The sequence below is a fragment of the Mesoplodon bidens genome (genome assembly GCF_964165515.1).
Source record: "Mesoplodon bidens genome assembly, chromosome: 18".
Lineage (NCBI taxonomy): Eukaryota > Metazoa > Chordata > Mammalia > Artiodactyla > Ziphiidae > Mesoplodon > Mesoplodon bidens.
The window spans coordinates 21,258,548-21,284,082 of NC_138175.1; the positions used below are offsets into that span (position 1 = coordinate 21,258,548).

At 45.7% G+C, this 25,535-nt stretch overlaps 1 long non-coding RNA gene across 1 annotated transcript in view; it reads left to right on the plus strand.

The window, feature by feature from the left end:
• Positions 1 to 25,535, plus strand: part of LOC308606074 — a 92,890-nt gene that overhangs the window by 53,525 nt on the left and 13,830 nt on the right. Inside the window, exon 2 of the long non-coding RNA XR_014013770.1 lies at positions 22,930 to 23,381. This is a non-coding gene — a long non-coding RNA (uncharacterized lncRNA). The remainder of the gene's footprint in view (positions 1 to 22,929; positions 23,382 to 25,535) is intronic.

The window sequence follows — 25,535 nt, forward strand, 5'->3', positions numbered from 1 at the left end:
ACCTTGCACCCCTCTTAGCTCATTCATTCATTTATTCAACAATACAAGAGACATTCAGGTGGATCCTATGAGGAAGACAGAGAAGTAAAATAGCATCTTTGTCTTCAAGTAGAAGAAATCGTCACTTCCTGTTGTTTGTAAGCTTTATTATATTTTATGAAAATAAAGTGTCTGCTGTAGAAGGTTTAGAAAATACAAAGATAAATCACAAGGAAGGAAGCAAATAAGCCTATAATCCTTCTACTCAGAAGAATTCACTGTGGGAATATTTATCCATTTCCTTCCTGTGGCTGTTGGGAGTGTGTGGGTGGGCAGGTAGGGCTAAGAACAGGATTTGAGAGAAGGAGGGGCCGGGACGGTGCTCTGAGTATAGGCAGGGCAAGAGTTTTGCAAACCATAATGAGTTTTGGACTTTTTCCTTTGGTGATGGGACCTATAGATGAATTAATGGCAAGTGAATGGTGTGATCTGAGTGCATGGAATCTCTTCTCTCCTGACTCATATATGAAAGAAGAGCTCTACTTAGCTGGAAGGATATGTCAAAGAGCATACGGATAATGTTAGCTAAAAGCCTACTGATCATGTGGCATCACTAGCTAGGCACCTTGCTAAGCTCTTGACATGGATTTCATTTAATCTCCTAACAACTCTTAGGGTGGGGAATCCCACCGTGCCCCTTTTGCAGATGATCCTGCTATTGATGCTTAAGGAAGATTGACAGGTAGGAGGTCACCCAGATAATAAAGAAATGGTGGGACTAGGATTTGAATCCAAACCATCTGGCTATAGAGCCCTGTGGTCGTTATCTGTTGTTGCATAACAAGCTGAAATTTAGCAGCTGAAACCAATCCCCATCAATTACAGTCACGGAATTCGGGCAGGGCTCTGCTGGGTGTTTCTTCTGCTCCTCGTGATATTGGCTGAGGTCACTTGGTGAGATTCAGTTGGTGGCTGAGATGTTTGGGAGATGGGGGTCCAAAGTGACTTCTTCCACTTACTTGGTAACTTGTCAGGGATGGCTGGGCAGGGGGCTTTGCTGGGGCTAGTGACGGAAGCAACTTGATGTGGTCTCTCTAGGTTGGTGGTCATCTCAGGGTAGCCCCTCAGGGCTCCCAGAGACAGTTGCAGGTGGAAGCTGTCAGTGTCTTAAAGCTGAGAAAGTGGCACAGGCCACTTCTGACATTTTTCTATTAACTAAAACATTGCAGGATCCACCTAGACTCTAGAGGAGGGACGTAGGCCCCCTCCCCAAGTAATTTCTGGCCATCTTTAATCTCCACACATCCCAGTGTTTAATCCCTGAGACAATAAGAGGCTATCATTGAATTCATTGATTGTCTAACTGGTTGATTGATTCACCTGTTAATCAAATACTTATTGAACAATTGTCATGTGTTGGACACCAGGCTATAACAGCAAAACAGAATACAGACAGTTTCCATCCTCAGCAGCTTCTACTGCTGGAATGCGAGGGGCAATTGTAACCAAGGAACAAATGGAGGAGATGATGGAGCGGGGGTGAGGAAGGACCTGCGCTAATTTACAAGAGAGAGGGCTCCTAGGGAGGGACTCCGGACAGTTTCATTAGAGGCCAGGCTGAGGAAGTAGTGTTTTACCTACTGGCTGAGAGGAACTGAGGGGAAAATACCTCTTCTAGAAAGGAGAAATAACGAGTCCTCAAACTCAGAAGTGGGAAAGGACTTCATGAATCTCCAGAGTGGAGAAGATGCTAAGATGCCAGGAGGATGGTGGAAAAAGTGGGGTGTAACCCCAGCAAACAGAGCAGCAGGGGGAACCAGATCACCAAAGGCCTCATAGGCCAGAGAAATTTCACTTCATCTTAATGGCAGGCATAAGCCACTGGGTTTTGGACAGGCGTGTGACGTGATTTAAATACGTTCGCCTCTCTGGGCCTGTTTTCACACTTGCAATGAAGGGTTTGAATGATTCATCTTTTCAGCTTTCGTATTCTGACTCTACATGTCCCTCGTTTATATATTCCCCTGGGGTTGACCCCTTCTTTATTTTGCCAAGAAATAAGCTCAGACAGCCTCTGCAGCCTCAGACAGCCTCTGCAGCCCTGACTTCACGAATGTACCTTCCTGGGCCCCTGTGTCAACACCAGCCCTGCCTGAGACGTCTTGTCCACAAGGAGCATGGTGCAGACTAGAGGGGGAGACAGATTGGAAACAACGGGGCTTGTGCATTCCGATGGCTCTTAACTTGATTTCAACTTTTGACCTGTAATGCTTCCCAGCTGTTTTGAAGTCACACATCCCATCTTGATTAGCCTCCCCCCAATATGTGATCCAAGCACAGGGGGTCGCTTCAGGGAACCATGCCCCTGCTGGCTCCGGGTTTGCAGTTTCTGGCTGAAGGCAGTCACTACCCTGAATGCAGGAAGGGTCCAGGCCCGCTCCCTCTCCCTCTCTCTCTCCCTCTGTGGAGAGGGAGGCCACGAGGAGAAAGAGGTGGGTGCAGGGGACGAGCCAGAGTCCCTGCCCCCCACAAAATAACATCCCCCAGGTGGTGGGAGTTAAGTGGGAAAGTGAAGGGCTCCGATTCCAAAGTATACAGTGAAATAAATGAAAACCAACTGGACTTGAGTTAGGCGGAGGCAGGAGAAGAAATTTCAGCTCCGAGGGGTTTTTTTTTTTTGTACAAAATGCTAATTATGGGGTGAACTCAGAAGGAATGTGCTTTCTCAAGATAAATTTCCTAACATGGTAGAAAATGGACAGAATCTAGGCAACAGCTCGGCCTCTTGCCTGGGACGGATGTCTGCAGCTGGCCGCGAAGGGTAACCCTCCCTCCAGCACTGGGCCTGGGGTCCGGGCGCCTGTGACCCGCAGGAGTCAGGGAGAGGGCTACAAATCCTCAAGTTTCCGTCATTCTCTAAGACCTGGAAATGCAGACCCCTGGGTCCCATATTTGGTTTCTCTGAAAATAAGCTTTCAGGTAATTTTTTTGTACAGCATGAGAAAATGTCCCAGGAACTCCCATTTTTGTTTTGTGTGTCGCTCAGCTAAAGCACATCAACATATTCGTGTAAGTTTGTGCAAATTAGTTGACAAAGATTTCCTATGATTCCATGGACTCTTCATCTGACTGCCTGAGACATTTACTGAGCGTCCGCTGTGCACCCAGCCCAGCGGTCATTTGCAGACAGCGTATGCAGAGCATTGTTCAAACTAAACCTCCAAGCAGAGCACACAGCCTTCTCTGCCTGGAAGCTGTGAAAGGTACCAGCTCACCTGGATTCTCCTACTGATCCTGGCTCCCAACGGCCTTCATTCACCCCCAACTTACTACCTTCCTGACCTTGTTCACCACAAACTCTCTTCTCGCAAAGTTGATTCCAGCCACTCTGATATCGTAGCTCTTCCCCAAGTGGGCTGGGCAAGCTCTCCTTCCCTTTCTTTGCAAACTCTGTGCCCTCTGGCTGGGAGATGTTCCCATCCGCCCTCCCCCCTTCCCCCCGCCAGTTCATCAGAGGGCTTGCTCCCTGGAAAGCCTTCCCTGTTGTTGCAGGTAGAAGTATCCCCACCTCTGCTCTGTTCTCACTTATAAGCCATTGTAAGAGGACTTGGCTTTTTAAAAAATTAATTAATTAATTAATTTATTTGGCTGCATCGGGTCTTTGTTGTGGCATGCGGGATCTTCGTTGAAGCATGTGGGATCTTCGTGGCAGTGCACGGGCTTCTCTCTAGTTGTGGCACGTGGGCTCCAGGGTGCGTGGGCTCTCTCGTTGAGGCTCGCCGGCTCAGTAGTTGTGCTGCGTGGGCTCAGTTCCCTGTCCAGGGATTGAACCCGAGTCCCCTGCATTGTAAGGTGAATTCTTTACCACTGGACCACCAGGGAAGTCCCAGGACTTTGCTTTTATGGTCGTGTCTTCTCCGGTAGGCTGCAAGCCTTTGGAGGGTGTGATGCAAATGACTGGTGCTTCTCTCTTTCTCACACTCCTTGCCCAATGCCTGCCAGAGTAAATGCAAAATAATTGCTTTCTGACTGAATGGGAGCACTTATTAAATAGATGCAAAACTAAACAAAGATCAAGTTTACAAAAAACAGCAATTTCTGATGAAATCTCCGAGCATCTGAGTGTCTATGCGTCGAGACCTTGTGGGGCACCTTTGGGCATCAGAGCCCAGAGTGGGCTGATATCTTGTGTCACTGTAACAGGGTTATTGATGCTGCCGTGACCGGGACTCACCAGCTCCCTGATGCTTTTCTCAGCTGTTTCCTGACTCCTGATCGGGCCCAGAGAGGCAGTGAGAGAAAGATTTCACAGGGTGGATAGCTCAGCCCCAGGGGCAAGGAGACCAGCACTTATTATACAGTTAATGCAACCCAAGCCCCTGGCCTCAGTCATCTTGTTTCTTAATACCTCACACTGTTCCAAAAAGGATTAAAAGAGGCTGATGATAATGTATCCTCATAACCACACTGAGGAGAGTGGTGTAAGGTCTGTTTCACAGATGAAGAAATTGAGGCTTAAAGAAGTTGTCATTGGCCCAAGGTCATTCACCTACTATCTGTAAATCTAGAAATCATTAGAACCAACCGGGGACTCTGCCTTGAAGCCTAGCCTTAACCTACTGGGCCCTGACCATCTTGCCTTCATCCCTCTCTCCCCCTCCTCAAGCAGAATGCCCAATAATAAATAATTAACCAAAGAGATGTGTGACCATACACTTATTGTCATTACTGACTTGGCATCATCAGGCTCGACTTTATTTTTTATGTCTCCCTTCTTCTTGTCAACATGCCCTCTGGGACTTCCTGATCCAGCCAAAGCTGTCCCAGGTGCTCATTCATAACTCAGATTCTACCTGCAGAGGAGGGTCCAGGGGACACAGAACTGTTGGCATCAGACTTTGGTCCTGTGAGGAAAAGCTTCTGCGGCTGTGGGTGAGAGACACTAAGCCTCAGGAGGGAAGGCAAGAATTCGGTGGGCAGTACTTTCTGGCCATCACACCAGTCACCCCACTCTTCCGTCTACCGTATTCCTTTGGGGGGTGGGGGGCATTTTTTGTTTTTTTCTTTTCACTTGGATGTGGCCCATCCTATCAGCCCATTCTTTTGTGCCAATGCATACAAATTAATTCTGTGGGTAATTTTGATGGAAAATTGGATGAGTTGGCCAGAGAAACTTAAGAAGGGAAATTAAAAGTAGTCACTTTAAGAGAGGAGAAAATAAAATGACAGTTTTGATTATTTCAGGGCCAGGGCATTGGCTAGAGCTGAGATTTCAGCAGGATCATTCATTTCCTCATTTTAATTCTGTATTTAAGTGGCCATTGCAACTGGAAGGAGAATTCTTAGCCCATCTTTGGAGGATGCTTCACTGCCCAGTTTGTTCACTAGATGGCATGGCTCAGACTGGCTGAGTTGCAGAGATTTAGCCACAGCTAAGGAAGTCCTCTGTGGACTTGTGTCTGTCTTTTGTCAAGTTCCTTTGGGACAAACGGCACGCCCCTAAGAGTGGAAGAAGTAGGGGGTTTCTTTGATTTGAAGCAGGAGTTATCACTGGAGATGAAGTGTCTTAGGAAACATTCACAGAACCAGACGGTGCCTTGTGGATCATCTTGTCCATCTTGTGGTTTGTAAGCTTGTTTATAGAATAGAACACTTGCCTCAGCAAAATGCTATTCAGAGCCGATGCTGTAACTCGGGAAACAGCAGAACTATGTGCTGTGGTTGCTTTCTGGAACTTTGGGGATTTGAGAAACATTGATCTTGTCCCTTTCTCTCTTCCCTCCCTCCTTCATTCCCTCTCTTTTTTCTCTCTCTTGCATTTTCCAGAGTTGGATACTGAGGACTCGAGAGGACAAGATGTTTATGGCAGATCTTGGCCCCAAACCAGTCACTGAAAGATCTTTTTGTGAAACCAGTGCCGTGTTTATTTAAATCCCACAAGTTCCGAAAGCAAATTGTTTTAAATTCCCTGGGAGTGACACTGTTGGTGGATGGATACGCACATTTGCTGAATTCGCTGAATATTTCTTTTGCCTCCAGTATGTTGACACTGATCATAAATTCAAACAGGACAAGAGTGACAAAGATGAGTGTGTGAATTCTGGGCCAGACACTGGACAAATACTTTCGTTCCTTATTTCATTTTTCTTCACAAGAAAAATGTGAGGTTTGTTTTTCTATCCCTACTTTACAGATGAGGAACGTTAGATTCAGAGGTTAAACTTTTTTGTACCAACTAAATATATCAGGGTACAGGTGAAGCTCTTACAACAAAGAGACCCTAAAACACAATGTCTTAAATACGGTAGAAGTTTACTTTTTTCTCCCATAATAATCCACAGGAGGGTGACCCAGGACTGCTGGGTGTGGCTGGCTTGTTTCAACATATGGCTTCCATCCTGCATCTAATGTGGCTTTTCCAGCTTTTATCATCTCCCCACCAGCAGAGAAGCCAGATGGGCCCAGATTTGAACCGAGACTTATGTGGTTCACAAGTCTGATGTTGCTATGCGCTGAATAAATTTCCCCCATTACTCTTACCCCAGTCACTACAGACCAAATAGGATAACAAACCACTGCCACCTCAGGCAGCATCACTAGTTGTGGTAGCCAGTTTCCAAGGTGGTTCCCGATGCTTCTTACCTCTTGGCAGTCAGACCCTCATGTAATTCCCTCCCACACTGAATAGAGCTGATTTGTGTAGTCAATGGGATATTATGGATAGGATAAAGAATGCCTTTTGAGGAGGCCAAATCCCAAAAGACATAGCAGTTTGTGCTTAGCTCTTCCTGGGATCACTAGCTCTGGGGAAGCCAGCTGCCATGTTGTGAGGACACTCAAGCAGCCTCGTGGAGAGGTCCCCATAGTAGGGAACTGAGGCTCCCACCAGCACCAACTAGCCAGCCATGCGAGTGAGCTGCCTTGGAAGCAAATCCTCCAGTCTCAGTCAGCCTTCAGAGAACTGTAGCTCTGAACCAATCTTGAATATAACATCATCAGAGTTCCTGAATGAATGAATCAGCAAAGAAGTACCCAAATCCCTGCCATACAGAAACTATGTGAAATACTAAATGTTTATTTTTATTATATGCCACTAAATGTTACGGTCATTTGTCATATAGCTACAGATAACTAATACATTAGCATAGATGCTAGGTTAAGAGGATGTACTTTTTCTAGACAAAACATAAGCCAGCTCCTCAGGAAAACCTTAACTGATTCCATCAGGGAAGTAGTTACTCTTTTTGCTCTGTGTTGTGGCTTCTTTATTCTACCTTGTGTCTCTCAAAGCTGAAATTAGTATTTTTACAAATCAGTTTCCTCCTCCAGATCGTTCATTCCTCAGGGACAATGTCTTGTGTTCAGATTCACCTCCCCTGGGCCTACAAGTGCCAAATTAAAAGTGGGTTTAAGTGAATGACTGAAATTTTCTACCTATCCTTCAACTTAGTTGTTTTATAATATCATGCACATATTTTCTTTAAATGCAGCCTCTAAAAACATGTTTGTGTTGCCTTTTACATGAAGCCTTTCAGTTATTTCTTTGTTACAGTAACAGGCTTTTAAAAATACTCTGTATAAATAAAAGATAAATCTCCTAAGGGCCAGAGATCATGCTGTTTGAAGAGCTTGTACAAATAGTTGGCACCTCCTTTTTCTTGAAAATCAGGGCTGAAATCTCATCAAAACAAATGTTCCCTGGAGATCCCCAGAGCTGAGGAGATTTATTTTTTAATCACATCATCTCGTATCCCATTTAGAAGAGGAGAGAAGGAGCCTGTAATGCTCCTGCTCAGCTCATGTGTCTCCTGCTCCCCTGGCCTGGGTGACCCCGCTTTCTGATGGACCCGGTGTGTTTCTGAAGCCACCTCATTTCCAGACACACATCCAGCCCTGTGTGTAACCTTTTGCAAATGCACCCAAGGTGTCTCACCTACATTTCCTTCCACTGCACTGAATTTAGGACCACTCCAGAGGGGAACTGGAATGCATTCTGAATCCTTTTTAAACCTATATATATTATTCTCAATCTTCAGACTCTAGGAAGTTTGGGGAATTTGTAAGTCACATGGAATTGAGTTTGGGGTCCACAAATAAGTTGAAATGTTTTCGCATGTGATTGTGGCTTAACAGACGGAAAGACAGGATGTTTTGTGATGCTCCATGTTGCTCCCTTGTCAAGAACGCTATCAACCCAGTTCCTCATGTGCATCCAAATTCCCATCTTGACTGAGCCACTGGTCAGAGACTGGAGCTTGAACGGATCCACACTCGTCCTCCTCCAAGAGCTGCATTTCCATGTGAAGTAACATTAAGGAGCAGATTTCCTTTTTTGCTTGTTTTTCGTGGTGACATTAATTGACTCACATGGGACAGTAGTTAAAATCATGTTTATGAAATGCGCATGCATCACCAGAGAGGAGGGGTGTAAGTTGTATCCCCCATTACCTCCCCCCACCCCAAACACTCTACATTGTGCCTCTCAAATGAGAGGTAATAACGTCTCGATTATAAACATTTTCCATGCTTCCTCAGATTGAAGACGCTGTCGATCCACACCATTGATTCAATAACACTACATACATACATATGTATACATTTTTTAAGGAAAAAATCAACTACATTCCATTCCTGTATCAATTTTAAGATGCATCCAGGTGTTTGAAAGCTAATGCAGATGGAAAAGAAATGTGTGTCATATACTTACGGATGTTTGGTAAATTTCTTGAGAGGTGACCATTCTTGGTTCCCAGAGGTGATCAGGCAGAAACGTGAATGGAGGTTAATGCACCGGAAAAGGGCTCTAAAGGCCTCTCAACGTGTCATGTTCCAACACAAGACTGAAGGATCTTTGGGGAAAGGGATGATGTCACGTCCATTGCTGGGTCCCCAGCACCTGGCTGGATGCCCGGCACCCAGAGTCACTTGATAATTCTCTGTCGTATTAGAGATCAGACGACCTCCCTGACCCCTTCCAGGTCCTACCCCTGCCCTCACAGTCTCCCCCTCACAAGGCTGTTGCAAGCATCGCATGAGATCATGCACCTAAAAGTCCTGGTGAAGTCAAGTTCTCAGCAAACAGATGGCAGCTCTTTCGGTTCCTCCTCATGCTCGCCCCTCCTTCCCTATTTTTGCCTACTCAGGAGCCTTCAACAGAAATTCAGCTCTGCAGACAAACTCCCCAGGGCCTTCCCAAAGACATCCTCTTTCTGTGAGAAAATGAGTTTATTGACTTCTCTGCCTTGGAAGAACACGAGGTACAGCTCTTGGTGCAAGGGGTATGGGCCTGCGTCGGGGCTGCAGAGGCCCCCCACTCCATCCACTGGGCAGGGGGCAGCAGCCAACACCACAGGAGGCTCCTCCTTCCAGCTTCCTCCCCGGCCAGGCCATGCTACACAGTGGGGTGAGAGTGGGCTTTCTGTCCCCCAGCTGGGCTTACATCACCTGCCCGCTGAGTGAAATCTGTGCTCATTGGGAGGGCATTCAAGGGCCTAGTTCTTTGGCCTAAGTTGTACTTTCATCTTTATCCTCAAACTATTATCTTTCACATGCCTGGAATGTCTCCCACATTCTTGACCCATTCACATGGGAGATTCACATGGGGTGAAGAAGGAATTTTCTCTTACAAAGACCCAACTCATCTCTTTTCTCACTGGTGGGCTTTGGAACCAGGGGGACTTTGGTTTGAAGCCCAGCACTAGCCTTCCCTGGGCCCCCACCTTGTGTGCTCTCCCTCTCGGTTCAGGATCATCCTCCTCCACTTGGAAGGGCCTCCGTTCACGGCCTTCATCCTCACTTGCCAGCCTGATGCAGCTCACAACAGGCCACCTCCTTCCTGAAGCCCAATGGATTTGCCGCTCCAGAGTAAAAACTTCAGTAGCTTTGGTCAGCCTTACATTCATCCAGATGGAGAGGAACCTTGTATGTTAGGCTAGAGGTGAGGGTCATTTCCCCAAAATGCAGGAGAAGCCCAAGAAGAATGTAAAGCAGGAGATGACAGTGTCAGACCTGTATGTTAGATCACTCAGGACAGATTCTGCAAGGGAGAGATAAGAGGCAATGAAATAAATTAGGAGTTGGATCAAAATTTAGGTTGGGAGCTGTTGACAGTTAGACTCATCCCTTACCTTTCTCCTTGTCTCTGCTTTCTAGCTTCAGGAGGCAGCCAGGATACTATATCTTCTTTTATTCCTCTCTCCCTCTTACCCTCTCCCTCACCCTATCTCTTTGCTAAACAGGCCTGCCATGGTTTCAACTTTCCCCACATGATTCCAGACCCTGGATTCCAGTAATGTCCCCTCACCCCTCTGCCCCTGAAATCTAAGACAGCAGCTTCTTAGATTCTCTACTTTACCTCACCTATTTGGGTTCTCAGCTCTTCTAACACTGGTATAACCACATTCCTGTATTCAGTTCCTCCTGTTTAAATACTTAGGGTGGTTTCTGTTTTTCTGTTTGACAGCTGTCTATTGGAGTCATACATGTAAAATATGTGAAGGTCTAAGTAAGGGTATTGCCCCAGGGCTGGAGGGGAGGAGAAGGTTTGGAGATATCCTTAATCAAAATCCTACCTACAGTTGAAATTCCTTGTATCCTTGACCCAAAAGGTATCCCTTGCCATTATGACATTCCACCATTTGGAATACTGTCCACCAGACCTCAAATATCAGTGGTCTTTTCAGACCCCTTGTCATGTCACTCAGCCTGTAGAGAACGATGCTTAGTCAGGCATGAATGCTTTTATTTATCACCAGTTTTTATGTTTCCATGAAATGAAACACGAGACAGAAGACCAAAACAGAATTGAGAAGAGGGACACGGAGTAATTAATCTGCAAGTTAACAGACCAGGAAGTTTTGTTTATTTGTTTGATTTAGGTAGGATTCTAGCTAGCTGGGTGATCTTGGGTGAGTTATTTTCCTTCTGTGGGGCTTACTTTCTCCATCTTAAAGAGTATGATCCTAATGTGTCTTCCAGGCCTGGCCAAAATTCACCATCCTCTCTACTCTTTTGAGAGCTTATCATGGGATCCATACCATTGGGTGAGTTCTTATACTCCTGGTGCCTGATCCATGATATTAAAGCCTACATAAATGTTAATAACCTTGTTTCCCTTTGAAAAGCTATGAGAGTACAGATGGATTTTCCAGGCCCCATCTGAGCTTTGCACCCAGCAAATCAAATATCACACATTTAAATGTCCTTGGCACTCAGTGTAGACAGAAGCCTTAGCCAGACATTGCAGGGAAGGTTGGTTCATTCACCATCAAGCAGTTCAAAGTCAGACCCTCTGTTTTTGAAAGGAACCAACTTGCCTCTCACCGTCTGTTTTCTAGGACCTGGAATGATGCACACTCTTATTTCCATTTATAGCCTAATCTGTTCCCAGAAAGATGCACTGAAAACCAGGAAAGAAATGTCATCCTTTGGCTGGTTACCCCAAAATACCATAAACCACCTTCTTTTTATTTTCTTATTTTTCCCGTATTTAAAATTATCATTCTCTTCTAAGAAATATCTTCATTTAAACATATTCCTCTCTCTGGGAGAATGGAAAAAAATGCACTTATTCCTGGACTGGCACTAAGATTCACACTGGAGATGGCGTCACCTTTTTGATTAAGCAAAATTCACTGGGGCCTTAGTTGCACCTTTACTATGTAAATTTTATTAAGGCTTATGTTTAGATGTTGAAGGTGACTTATGAACCATAAAATAAATGTGTACTCTGTGGCAGACACTGTGCTTATCTTTAGGTTTTCTGAGATTAAATATATGTGGCACCTTCCCTTGAGGATCTCTGTTTCTGATGGGAGAAACAGAGTTGTGAATAGTATTTGCTATAATATTGGTGGGTTTACAGTATTGGATACCCCTGTGACTCCTGTTAAGTCTTGCCCTCATCCTTCAAAGCCAAAGAGTGGCCACTAGTGGTCAGTTACTGAATTGCAAGTAGTAGAACCAATGAGGAGTGAGCTGTAATGTTTTTAGGACTAGAATTAGATCTTAACTTCCCAAATATTGGACAAAAGAGTCATTCCACTAATTTTTCCAATGTGGGGATTTATACACCTGCATGTTTGAAGGGGGTTCCTAATATTTTCAAAAGTTTGATCTCACAGTTTGAATGTGTGCCTCAAAAGTCATAAAAATGGTACATAGATTTTGTCCCAGCAGTTTCTCTGTAAGGAATTCACCCTAGGGAGCTACAGATGCACTCAAAGGTGTTTTGTAAGTATGTTCATTACAGTGTTATTTACAGCAGTAGAAGAAGAAAAATATCATCTAATTGTAAGGTATGAATTCATTGAATTAGGGTAGATTGAGATGATGGAATGCCATGCAGTGATGATGCAGAAAAGGACATAATGGCAGGGAAAGAACCATGACATATAGTTTGAGGAAACAGCAGGTGATGAAAGTTTTTAGGCAACGAGACTAAATTCAAATAGTTATGTGTATTTGTGTATGCTCTGTAGGGGTAGATATAGCTGCAGGTACACACACATATTGAAAAAATGTAGAAGGATATGCACTACTACTTAACAGTGGTCATTTCTTGCTGGGGCTATTTCGGGTGACATTTATTTTCTTTTGCATATGTATTCTGCAATGTATGTGGATTGCTTTTAAAATCAGAAAATATGTTGATTTTTTAAAGTGGGACTGGCTTCTGGATATGCTGCAGGAATGACAATGGTGAGGGCCAGTTGGCAGAGCCATCAGAGAGATTGTGAGGCTACAGGCTTTGTAAAGACCCTCCAGAATGAGCCCCACCTTTAACATCACTTTGGGCCATTTGGAAATGGACATTTCAAACACGTCTGTGTATGTGTGTAAGATGGTGGGGTAGTTGTCGTAAAAGGATCTCCTTGGATGACCCGGGGTAGTTGGTTGGGTTGGACACAGTGACTATGGATGTTCTTAACCAGATGGAGACCAGGGGGCAGAGGCTCATGTCAGTGTTTCCATCTGCTTCATCTACTTCTGAAGGCACCGATGTCACAACATCAGGGTAATTAGAATAACTTGGAAACAAGATGGCAAAGAAGTTGCTCTGACCCAGAACTTCAGACCTAAATCTGGATCATGGGTGTGGGCCAGCTCTCCACTTGTCTGATTCATGATGGAGGTTGTAAATCAGAGGCACTGAATGATGGTGGTACTTACTCCCCGAGACTAGCCAGTGATATACTTGGATGAATCTCAAAACAGTGTCCAAAGAACCACTTTCTAGAGGAAAAACTGCAAATAACAGTAACAACAACAAAAACAAATTACCTGCTGTTTGGGTTTCTTTGTGGCTCATAGTATGTATATGGGGAATGTAGTCTCCTCAGTTCCCTCCCTCCATGTGTTTCCTCTCTTTCCACTCCCCTTTCTAATTACCAGTAAGCAGGAAGGTGTTGTTAACCTGAATGATCCAGGACAGCCACTGAGTTGTGTCTCGCTGTTGGGCCTGGTGACTGTACCTTAAAGCTCCTCATTCCCATGTTCCATTCCTTCTCTTCAGCTTCTCTCTACAAGCCTGGGCGGGGCCATCCTCAGGACCAGTCTTCTTCTTCCATCTTCCCTGACTGTGCAGCTGGGTAGATATGGGGCTGGAGCACCTAGCTTAGCCTTACTGCCAGCTCACTGGAGCAGGTCTGGATTCCTGTGTGGACAGCAGTTTTCCAACCTATAAACCTGGGGGCTGGGTCAACCTATTGACATCTTGGTCTGGATAATTCTTTGTTGTGCAGGGCTCCCTGTGCATGATAGGATGTTTAGCAGCATCCCTGGCCAGTAACACTGTCCCCTCCATTTGTGACAACCCCAAATGTCACCCGACATTGCCAAATGCGCCCAGAGGGGTAAAATCTTCCCCATTTGAGAACCACTGCCTTTCACGTATGACTTCCTAGGTGCACTTTCAGCTTTTGTTTTGCAGTGTCGGGTAGTAGCAGGTAATTTCTGGATACACGTGGGCAAGTATCTCTAGAAAAGGCACATCACTGAGGGTTCAGTTTAGAATTCTCCTAATACACAGCCATGTCGAAGGCAGACTTCAAACACCTTATGAAGGTGGATTTTCCTCATAGGCACCTTTAGGCAGCCTCTGGGAATCAAAGCTGGCAGCTCACTACTGCCAGGGGAGTCAGGGCACCAGGCCTTGTTCTGCTTCCTGGCCCCCGAGAGCCCGTGGGGAGTTTTGGCTTAGCTTAGAGCCCACAGAGGGGAGAGGCTGCTGTGGAGGCGAGGGCAGGGCAGCACTCAGAGAATGCAGGAGTGGGGTCAGGAATTTCCTTAGCTTCATTGGAAACAGATGCCTAGCAGAGGTAGAGGGCTGGGCTCTGCTTCAGGCCAGTGTGCTTGGCGGCTTCCCCTTTCCACTGCCAGACTATTATTTAAGACGAGGGCTCTGGTTTAAGGGAAGCTGGGGTTGTTGTGACATAGGAAGAAAACCTGCTTTCGTGAGAACACGAGCGGGTATGATAACTGTATATGCATGTGATCAAAGGTGGTAGGATTGAAGAACATCAGGGTAGTAAGGTCCTTTGTGATCTGAGTCCAAAACCTTCATCTGAGGTCTGAAACCAAGAATGGAGTCCCAGGAATCCAGGTTGGTTAGTGCCCAGGGCCTTCGCCCATAACCCACCCCTTGCCTCCAAGTCCTCTTTTAAGAAGCAAACCCTTCGAGATCTAATTGAGCACACCTGTAATCCCCAGCCTGTGCCCATGGCAGACGTCACTAATTGATCACAGAGTTCTTTCCTGCTGGGTTTTGATGCTGCCTAATTATCCTTTACCCAAACAGCACTCCAGGTAGGTAGTACTAATCAATCAGATATGAAAAGTATTTTCCATACCTGCCGGTGACTTGGTCTGTCAGAAGGCTTTCTAGAGATGTATGAAAGGAAGGGCCTGGGGGAATGTGTTAATTTGAGATTGTCTTTTAAGAAAGGGTGAAAGGAAGTATGTCAGAAATGTATGCTATTCCAGAGCTTCTTAAACTTTAATGTGGACATGAATTACCTGGGTGATCTTTCTGAAATGCAGTAAGTCTGGGGAGAGGCCTGAGATTCTGCAGTTCCAACAAACCCCCAGGTGATGCTGATGCAGCTGGTCTGTAGACCACACAAGATCACCCAACCAGCTATTTTACCATTTAGGAAACTGTGGTTCCAAGAGGATGAGGGAAGAAGTCAGGGCTGCTTCACCATCAACTTGACAAGTCACTCGGTGCAAGGATTTCATTAACAATTGCTCATCCCTCTGTGTCTCATTCTGCTCCCTTTAGCCAGTCTCTTTGCCCCTGCACCTGGCTTGCATCTACCAACCTTTTTAACTGGAGGCATCTCAGAACTGATGTCCACTTCAATTCTGGTGTGTTTAGAACCTGACTACAAGAAAGAACTATTATTTGCCTTCTCATTTTTGATTCTTCTGGAATATTCTTAAAGATTCTGCTGGAGGTCACACCCTGCTGAGAACTGAACCTTAACGGAGGACAATAGAGTAGGTGGATAGTCCCTGAAAGGTCTGTTTCCTTTGAGCAAACCTTATTTATTTATGGAAATCCTGCTGTTGGAGGAAAAACTAACCAGACTCTACATAGCCTGTCATGGCTTAGGAGAGAGGAGTGGGGCTTCATTTTTTGGTAAATAACCTCTGAGTTGAGAAAAAGTTTTTTATTTATTTAAAAAAATAATTAATTTATTTTTTGGCTGCGTTGGGTCTTTGTTGCTGCGTGCGGGCTTTCTCTAGTTGCGGCGAGCGGGGGCTACTCTTTGTTGCTTTGCATGGGCTTCTCACTGTGATGGCTTCTCTTGTTGCGGAGCATGGGCTCTAGGCATGTGGGCTTCAGTAGTTGCAGCGCGTGGGCTCAGTAGTTGTGGCTTGCGGGCTCTAGAGCTCAAGCTTAGTAGTTGTGGTGCACGGGCTTAGTTGCTCTGCGGCATGTGGGATCTTCCCGGACCAGGGCTTGAACCCATGTCCCCTACATTGGCAGGTGGATTCTTAACCACTGCGCCACCAGGGAAGTCCGACAAAAAGTTTTTTAAATCCAGCCTAAATAACAGCAAGGGGAAGGGTCGTGGGGAGGGGGCTTCTTTCCTTCCCCTCAGTAACTGAGACAACTCACTCTGGCATAATTATATTGTCAAATGGAAGATGCTTCAAGTAATTAGGAACATAATTAGTCAAGCTTTTCTGCTCTCTGTGTTCTCGACTAAAACACAATCCTTGTATCCAGTGCCCTTTGCATCACGGGACAATCTTTAACAAGAAACACTTTCTTCTTCTTTTGCTTTTAATGAACAAAAAGAGAAAAGGAAAATACAGGGTCTTTCAGGGACGAGAAAGGCTACTTATTCAGTTTCGGTTAACAGAAATCACCGCTGAGGAAAGATAACATTAGGAAATGTATAACGTGACTTTGGTCAAGGTTGCTGCTGCTGTTATTACTATTATTAATCATAGCAGTAGGATAATCTCTTAGAACTTGGTGTTCTCAGAGTTCATGAATTTGCTCTCTGACAATCTTTTCATCAAATACAGACAAGCCTTGGATGTTTCAGCTGATTTTCCAGAGCTTGTAAAGAAGTCTCTTGATACCTCAAGTCCTCCCTGCCAAGAAAAGCAGAGATGTGAATGAGGTCAAATAGTTTGTGGTCTCTTCCGGGGGAGGAACTTGGGTTTTGTCCATAAAACGCCCTTGACCTAGGGTGGGTATCCAGTAAGTGATAACTCCACCAGTGGAAACTGGTATGTGACCAGGCCATATGGACTTGGGATGAAATGGGGCATGGTACCCTTTACCGAGCCCTTGGACAAGAGCTTCACCAAGGCCTTTATACACATGAGCTCACTGAATTCTCAGAGCCTTCTGACCAACAGGTATTATCATCACGATTGAGAAGAAAAGTGAGCTCGGTGAGGGCCCCAGTACAGCATCCGGATGAGCCTGTTTCTCAGGCCTAGCCCACACCTGCAGGATGGAGGGAGCTTCAGTCTCTCTCCAGTCTGGCCCTCGCTAGCTCCCTACCACTCCAGGGCTCACAGCTGCTCCTGCATCACAGTCTGGCTGTGGCTTCCTTCTCTCCTAGTTCTGTATTTGACTTCCTGACTCTCTGGTGTCTGGGGCCTGGCAGGGGCGGTGGGGAGGTGGGGCACTGTGATCCAATGAAAAGATAGCAGACCCTGGAACCAGACATATCTAGATTTGAACCTAAGCTCTATTTACCCTGAAGCAAATTACTTCATCTTCTTGATCCTTGGTTTTTCAGTCTGTTAAATAGGAATAAACATATGCATGGACAGATGGATAGATGGATAGATAGAAGGATTAATTAAAAACTAATAATTAATAGGAAGGTGATGGGTGAGTGTGTAAGACATGTTGGCACTAATATGCCTAAATGGGTAAGAGTGATATTTCCTTTAAGAAAACTAGATGCTACATCTTTGGTTCAGGATAAAAGGGCTCAGGAGAGCAATGCATTGGAGAAACAAGGTTAGAACCCAGCCGGGGCCCTTGGCTTGGTTTTGTTTCAGGTCAACATTTACCAGGTTTGTGCTAAGGAACATGAGGCAGATGCTTCATAAAAACAGGGTTCCATGGTCCAAGGTCTTTGGGAAATTGAACTACTCTTGGAGATTCACATATACAAAAGCATATTAAGGCCTTTGAGAAGTCTTAACAAAAACTTGTTTTATTATAATAATACTTATTATTGTTGAAAATCAGTGATTCTGCAAAATGTGCTCATGCAGCCTCTTTCAAATATTGCTTGTTAGTTCAAGAGGAACCCCATCCTGTAGGGCTTGTATTTTACACGCAATATAACTATATGGCCAAGAACACACAGCACTCTCAATGTTGTATCCAATGTTGGTGGTCATCAAGAATCACACACATGCTTTGGATGCATCTTCCCAAATGATCATGTGATAGAATTAGGACTGGTGTTACTATTGCCATTTCACAGATGAATGAATGGCACGCAGGCAGGTGGAACAGGTTGTCTGAGTCCACACAGCTTACAGTGGACAAGTTTAACTCCAAGCCTGGTCGCCCAATGCCAAGTTTGTTCTCTTAGGTCCGTGTGCGCTCCCACCCGCAGTCACAGAGGTCTCTGGTGCCTGCTTGGTGATGTCTCAATGGCAGATCTGTTGAAATAGACCTGGGTAGCCCCATGCACTTCACTTTGCATATGTGGAAATGCCGAGTGCGCTTCATCGCCTGACAAGCAACTCTCCAGCAAAGGGTAATGGAGCAAGAGAGAATGATCGCACTAACGAAGGCAATGCACTTTCCAGGACTTGTAGAGCACTTTGCAGTTCTGTGAGGGCTTTCACACATGGCGCCCCTTCTGATCCTCACAGCAACCCAACACGTAAGCTGGGCTGGCAACTTTTGTCCTCATCTGACAGGGGAGAAAACCGCGGTGCAGCAAGGTGAAGGGAAAAGCAAAACCTCACACGGCACATCAGCGGCAAACCTCCTCCAATTCCACCTCCTCTTCCCTGACTCGTTCTAGTACTTGCATTGCCATCCAGTAGAGGACATCGTAGAAACGAATTTGTCTCTTGCCAGTGTCCACTCTTTCCTCCTTCCCTCTTCTGTCCTTTCCTCCTTCCTTCCTTTAAAATGAAAATTTCAAAATCCAGAAATATGCAGAGCACAGTCATTCATAATCCCACTATCTAGAGATAACTACTGTCTATTTGCATCTAGTAATTGTTTTATGCACATTTGCCTGTTATTAAATTTTCTCAAAAGCATAATTTTAAATGTCTGCAATGAACTTCATTTTATTTTACTTAACATTACCCATCTTTTGTTGTCGGACATTTAGAATGTTTTCACATTTTCTATAATTTAAATAACATGATCAACATCATTATATATTAAGTCTTTGTGAACTTTAAAAAAAAACACTGTCCTTGAGATAAATTTCTTGAATGAAATTTAAAAGCCAAAGTGTTGCCAGATATTTAAGACTTTGGATACATATTCGAAATTGCCATCCCGAAAAGTTTTACCAACTTTACGGCTCCATGAGCAACAGTTTTCTGCACTTACTATTATTCTTTTTGAACTTTTAAAAGTTCACAGGCATTGTTTTAATTTCTATTTCTTTCATTACCAGTTTGGATGATTTTCTCTTTTTAAATAGTCATTTGGGGTTGGTCATTTTTATTTCTTCTTTTGCCAATTTCCTGCTCATGTCCTTTCTTATGATTCTCACTACAATTATGATTGTTTTGCCTTTTCTTATTAATATCTTAGGAATCTATGCTTTTCTTATTAATATCTTAGGAATCTTTATATGTTAAGGGAACTAATATTTATGTGGCAAATAAGGTTTTTCCTTAGGTTGAAATCGTAGTGAGTTGAACACTCTGAGCCATGTTGGGTTTTTATCCTTTTTTTTATTGACGTATAGATGGTTTACAACGTTGTGCCAATCTCTGCTGTGCACTGTGAGCCGTGAATGGATGAAGAAGACAATTCTAGTGACAAAGCAAAGTTATGCAAAGAAGGGATTGGTGATTCTGTGTTAATCTCATTTCATGGAGAGGTAAACAGAGACTCAGAGAGGTCCAGTAACTTGCCACAGGTCACACAGCACAAAGCATCAGAAATGTTATTTGAACCCAGGTCTGTCTGTCTCCAACTTCTGTGTACTTTCCACTGTGTGGCATCTTGGCATCCCAGAGGGAGGTGGTGATCAAAGTGATGTTGCAGATATAAATTGGTTGCAGCCCACAGAAAAGACCAGGCAAGGAAAGAGACAGGAGAGTGAAGAAAACAATTAGGAGATTGAGAATTGGAGTCCTCAAGGAAATACGTTCAAAGACGTGAAGGCAAAGGTCTTCATTCACAAAAGGGAGATGGAGTAACATGGCCAAGTTGCTTTCCTCAGCCCCACGTTGCATCACCCCCATCAGCACCCAACCTTGGGTGCTTTTAAAGCCACTCTTGGCTTTCTTTGAGCTAAGATCTCTCTAAGATTCATTTTCCTAAGAAGACAGACATGGAGTAATCTTTGGGGCGGCACCATTTCCAGTATTTCGGATTCCTACTTTCTCTCTCTCTCTCACATTTCTATTTCTTTTTATTTATTCTTCTTAAACAGCGGAGTCTGATAAATTAGGGCTATTAAGAGACTGTTTGTTATTCTGTCCTGAGTTACTATTTTGAGGGCTAAAAACAGTCATAAATATATGCATGTTCCGACTGTAAATGGATATATTCTAGCCAGTTAAAAATTCATTTCCTCTAAAACACGTTTTTAAAGCGTCCTCCTGAAATTCTGCACGATATCTCACCATGATCTTTCACCGTCCCTCCCATTTTTATCCGATAAAAGCAGATCCATCATCATTGCAGTTCCTTTTTCTCTGCACCATAAATAACAGCTGGGGCAGGGGAGCCTCTCCCACAATACAGCGGCTTCGTATTTTAGCCAGTTTTGGAATTTATGGTTAAGCTTTCTTGGGATGGGCACCAAAAGTACCTGCATGCCCATCAGTGATCTCATGGCCTTTCTCATTTTGGACAAAAAGGCACTCCAAGCAGAGTGAATTTTGCATCTGATTTCAGCCTGACTTTCTGGATGGAAGATGAGATATGGTAGGTTGTCATACACCCAGGATCTTCTGGGCCAGCCTCTGTTTTTGATTATGGGCCCAGTGAAATTGTTGAGAGCTACCTTTTTTACTCTCAGAAGTGTCCTGGCTTGGATGATAAATGATATGGTCACTGTACATGTCGGTTTAGAAACCCAGTGTCCTATATTGCCTCTCACCTTTTCCCTATTTCCCATCAGATGCTCATTCTGTGTGTTGAAACCTCCCTTCCCTTCCATCAACCACTCATCATAGTCAGGAGACTTACAATCAGAGGTAACATCTCCAGGCTGGCAAAAAAGAAAGAGAGAAAGAAAGAAACATGATGTTAGTTCCCACCATGTGCAAGGCCCTATGTGAGAGGCTTTTCAAAAAAGTCATGCTTTCATTCTAAGGGCAGCCCCCACGAGGTACTGTAATTCATCAATATCAAGAGGCATATTTTTTCATTCATTAATGTCTGGAAATTGGGCTGTGCCTTATCACTGATGTCATCCTATAATTGCTGTTGGTCCTGTAGCATCGTGATGTACTTGTCATTGGCTGTGTTTGTACAAGCATCAAAACCCACAGAATGGGTGTCGGCAGCTTGGATGAAAATCCTCGAAGCATTCTAGGAGCATTCTTTTAGACCCCAGGAATCAAACAATTGTGGAGAAAGGGATGCAGAATTGACCAATCAGAACTATTTAGCAATATCTGGGGCACAGACATCAACAATAGACCAGTGCTACGTTGCTGCAAAGCCAGATTAAACACTCAGCAAACACGACTTTTGGCTCTTTTAAGGATTCTTGTAAGAAATGCTGCATCACCAATCATCTTGATGACCCGGAGGGCCGGGAAAAGTTACCTATCTGATGATTTTAGATGGCAAAGTGACTCTGAATATGAAGAACGTTTCGGAATACTTCAACCAATTTTATTCATTTATCAGTTTTCCTTTTTATGTGTGCCCAAGAGTGACATGGGATAAAATCTATGCCAATTAAATCTCAAAGAGATTTTAAACAAATTATGAAATGAAAATTCCAAGAGATAAAAAACATTGGGTCAAAGGTTTTTGGAAGTCTTCTTTCTTTCTTAGTGGTATATAAGAAAACAGGTGTCCTGCAATTGATGGTGTCTTCTGGTGAGTAACTAGTAATATACTAGTTACTCCTGAGCACATTTCACAGGTGAAACTAGGAAGATGTGTTTTGTTTTCCCTAAGATGAGGCAGTTAGCTAGTGGCCATGCAGGAGCAGGGTTGGAATGACTCAAAAAACTGACTCAGATAACAGTCATGGCGTTGCTACGAAGTGCCAGACAACGTCTGGGAGACCCAGCAGTGAAGGAAACAGGTTCGGTCCCTGCCCTCACAGAGCTTCCAGTCCTGGGAGTAGAGGGAGGGATGGGGTGGGGGACAAAGAGGCGGGTAATTGTATACGTCCTGGAGGGTCTGATGGTAGCAAGAGAATCAGCCCTGAACCTGGGGCTCTGGGGTAGCACCCAGGAGGAAGGGGCTCCCAAGTCATGGCCTGGAGAGTAAGGAGGGATTATTAGTCAAGCGAGAGCTCCTCCTCCGGGGAGAAGGAGCACTGTTCCACGCAGCGGGAGAGCAAGTACAAACTGCTGGTGATGCCGCTGCCGGCATCCTGTGCATGAGTGCACCACTCGGCCTTCTGGAGTTGTTGGTGGTGACTGGCTGGGCAGTGCCCTGTGAGAGACAGCCGCAGCTCTCCTGTGGAGAAATAAGATGAACTTCCCTGCGTCCTGAGGCTTTGGACCTTGGTTTCCCTAATTCTCACAGAAGTAGGGGGTTGGCACTAAAAACTCCAATCTGAAGGTGAGAAAAAACAAAGTCCCAAGTGCTAACCTGCTGTGCCCAAGGTCATACAGGTCATAAGTGATGGAGGTAAGGCGTGAACCCGAGTGGATTTCACTCAAAGTGAGTTTGTGCCAGATATCAAAGTAGGTCACACACTCCGGGACAAGAGGAGACGCAGGATCCATTTGGCTTCATCCCCCACACCCTGGTGTTTGGGGTGGAGAGGGAAACAGAGGCGCCACCGGGGAGAGGTGACCTGCCCGGGTCGCACACGGCCGAGGTCAAGCTAAAAAGTGAGGTGTCAAGGGGCGTCTTCTCCACTCGTATGCCCATGACTTTTATCAACTTGTATTTAAGGATCGTCCAAGTAGAGCAAACCACAGCTTTAAGCAATTACTTGGTGATGATCAGGAGGGGCTGAGGGGATTGTTTGCTTATTTGTGTGAACCTAAAATGCCTGCTTTCTTAATTAAGCTTTAACTCTGGGTTTTGCCTCAAGCTTTCCTTTTTTTTCTCTTTAACAGGTCTCAGCCTTCCTCCATCACTGAAAGCCTTGGGCATTGTCTGTTTGATTTCTCTCTTCTGAGAAGCATCTGCTCCTGCCCCACTGCTGAGGATACCTCCCTTTTTTAGCCCCGGTCCTCAGCTGCTTTTAATCTCATGATTATCAGCCACGAGGAATCGGTTTCTTGATAACTCAGGAGCGAGGCATGCAGGGAGTTCTCTACCTGGGGCTCCTTCCTCAAGAACTCATCCCAAGTCCCCTGCAAGGGAGCAGCCTTCCCTGATCAGCACTGAGTCTGTTTGAGGTGCTCCAGGTCTGGCCGTCATGGCCCTGGTGACCTCGTGGTTTTTTAGCTTTAAATCTCCAGCAACTGGCAAAGCATCGGGTACGCAGGAGATGCTTGATAGATGCTTCTTGAACAAATGAATGCATGGAGGAATGAATGGACAAATAAACCAGTCCAGTGTTCAGGTGAGTGCAAGTGTCTGGAGGGGGTGTTGGCGGCGGGGGAGTTGTCACCTGTCTTATCAAGTAATATTGTTAGGAATCGCTTATCACAGATGGAAATGTTTAGAGATGTTTAATAGTTACGTGTTGGAATATCTGTATGCCCAGCCTCCTTGGCTGGACATAATTTATACATCAGTTCCTTCCTAGCCTTATGGAGAGTCATTTAAGCCTGCTTGCTGGCTTTAAGAATTTGGTTGTGTCCTTAGCTCACTTCTCACCCCTAATCAGGAACCCCTTAGAAATCCTGGTGTTGCGGGGGCTTCCCTGGTGGTGCAGTGGTTGAGGGTCCGCCTGCCGATGCAGGGGATGCGGGTTCGTGCCCCGGTCCGGGAAGATCCCACATGCCACGGAGTGGCTGGGCCCTTGAACTATGGCCGCTGGGCCTGCGGGTCCGGAGCCTCTGCTCCACAACGGGAGAGGCCACAACAGTGAGAGGCCCGCATACCGCACAAAAAAAAAAAAAAAAAAGAAATCCTGGTGTTGCATTCCTCATTCATATTTACTGGACAACGACTGTGCTCCCTGTTAGAGGCACAGGGCTGAGGCAGACAGACACGGGATCCTTGCCTCTGGAGACCTTTTTTTTTGTTTTCTTTAAGCATCTTTATTGGAGTATAATTGCTTTACAATGGTGTGTTGGTTTCTGCTTTACAACAAAGTGAATCAGTTATACATATACATATATCCCCATATCTCCTCCCTCTTGAGTCTCCCTCCCACCCTCCCTATCCCACCCCTCTAGGCAGTCACAGAGCACTGAGCTGACCTCCCTGTGCTATGTGGCTGCTTCCCACTAGCTGTTTTACATTTGGCAGTGTGTATATGTCCGTGCCACTCTCTCACTTTGTCCCAGCTTACACTTCCCTCTCCCCATATCCTCAAGTCCATTCTCTAGTAGGTCTGCGTCTTTATTCCCTTCCTGCCCCTAGGTTCTTCACGACCTTTTTTTTTTTTTCTTGGATTCCATATATATGTGTTAGTGTACGGTATTTGTTTTTCTCTTTCTGACTGACTTCACTCTGTATGACCTTTAAGGCACTGGGAGAGAAGCTGGGCCCGTTCAGGTGGGCGAGGTGTGGATTTCTGTGGGAACACGGAGCAGAGGCACCTGAGACGGCCTTGTGTCGTCAGAAAAGGCTTCCCGAGGAGCGGGTGCGTGCCTGTCAGTCAGCAGAGGGGAGGGAGGGTGTGGGGTTCTCTGTTACTGTGTAACTAGCTGCCCCAAAACTTAGTGGTTAAGACAGCCACCCTTTTGCTGTATCTCACGATTCTGTGAGTCAGGAGTTTGGATAGGGCTCATTTGGGGAATTCTTCTGCCCCCTGTGGCGTTAATTGAGGTCCTTTGACAGTATTCAGCTGGAGGCTAGTGTGGTCTGGTGGATCCAAGAGGGCTTCCCTCTCACGCCCGGGGCCTGGAGGGGGCAGTTGGCGGCTGGCCTCTCCAGCAGGCAGGCAGGCAGCTTTCTTGCAGGCCACACAGAGGTCCAACAGAGACGTGGTGGCAGCTGCCAGTCTCTTAAGGTTTGGGGCCACAAGCTGGCAGGGCGTTCCCTCCCCGAGCCCCGCTGCTCAAGGCAGCCACGGAGCCTGCCCAGGTTCAAGGGGAGAGGATGACGGCCGCCCCTTGTTGATGGAGACGGGCCAAGGCGTCCGTGGCCATCTGGAATCTGCCATCTTGGAGAGCTGGAAAGTGGGTTCCAGGCAGAGCAGGCAGAGTGCAGAGGTGAGAGCCTGACCCAGTGGGGGTGATTGGAAGCGAGCCCGCAGAGGCTGGACCCGAGGCTGCAGGGGCCGCAGTCAGGGACCAGGCTTCTGAGCGGGCAGAGGTCAAGCAGAGCAGACCTCGCTGGGACGTGTCCTGGAGTGAGGGATTTACCCTGGGGACAACAGGAAGGCACTGAAGGATTCTGAGCAGGGATGTGACACGATCTGATTTGTAGTTGAGGAGGGTCACTCTGGTGGCCGTGTGGGGAACGTGGGGAAAAGTTTGCAGAGGGAGCCAGTGACACGGGCGTGGAGGACGGGGTTGAAGTCATGCAGGTGAGAGAGACGGATGCCTCCAAAGAGGCAGGCGTGGTGGGAAAAGCTAGACAGAAGCGGGGAGGTTAGGGACAG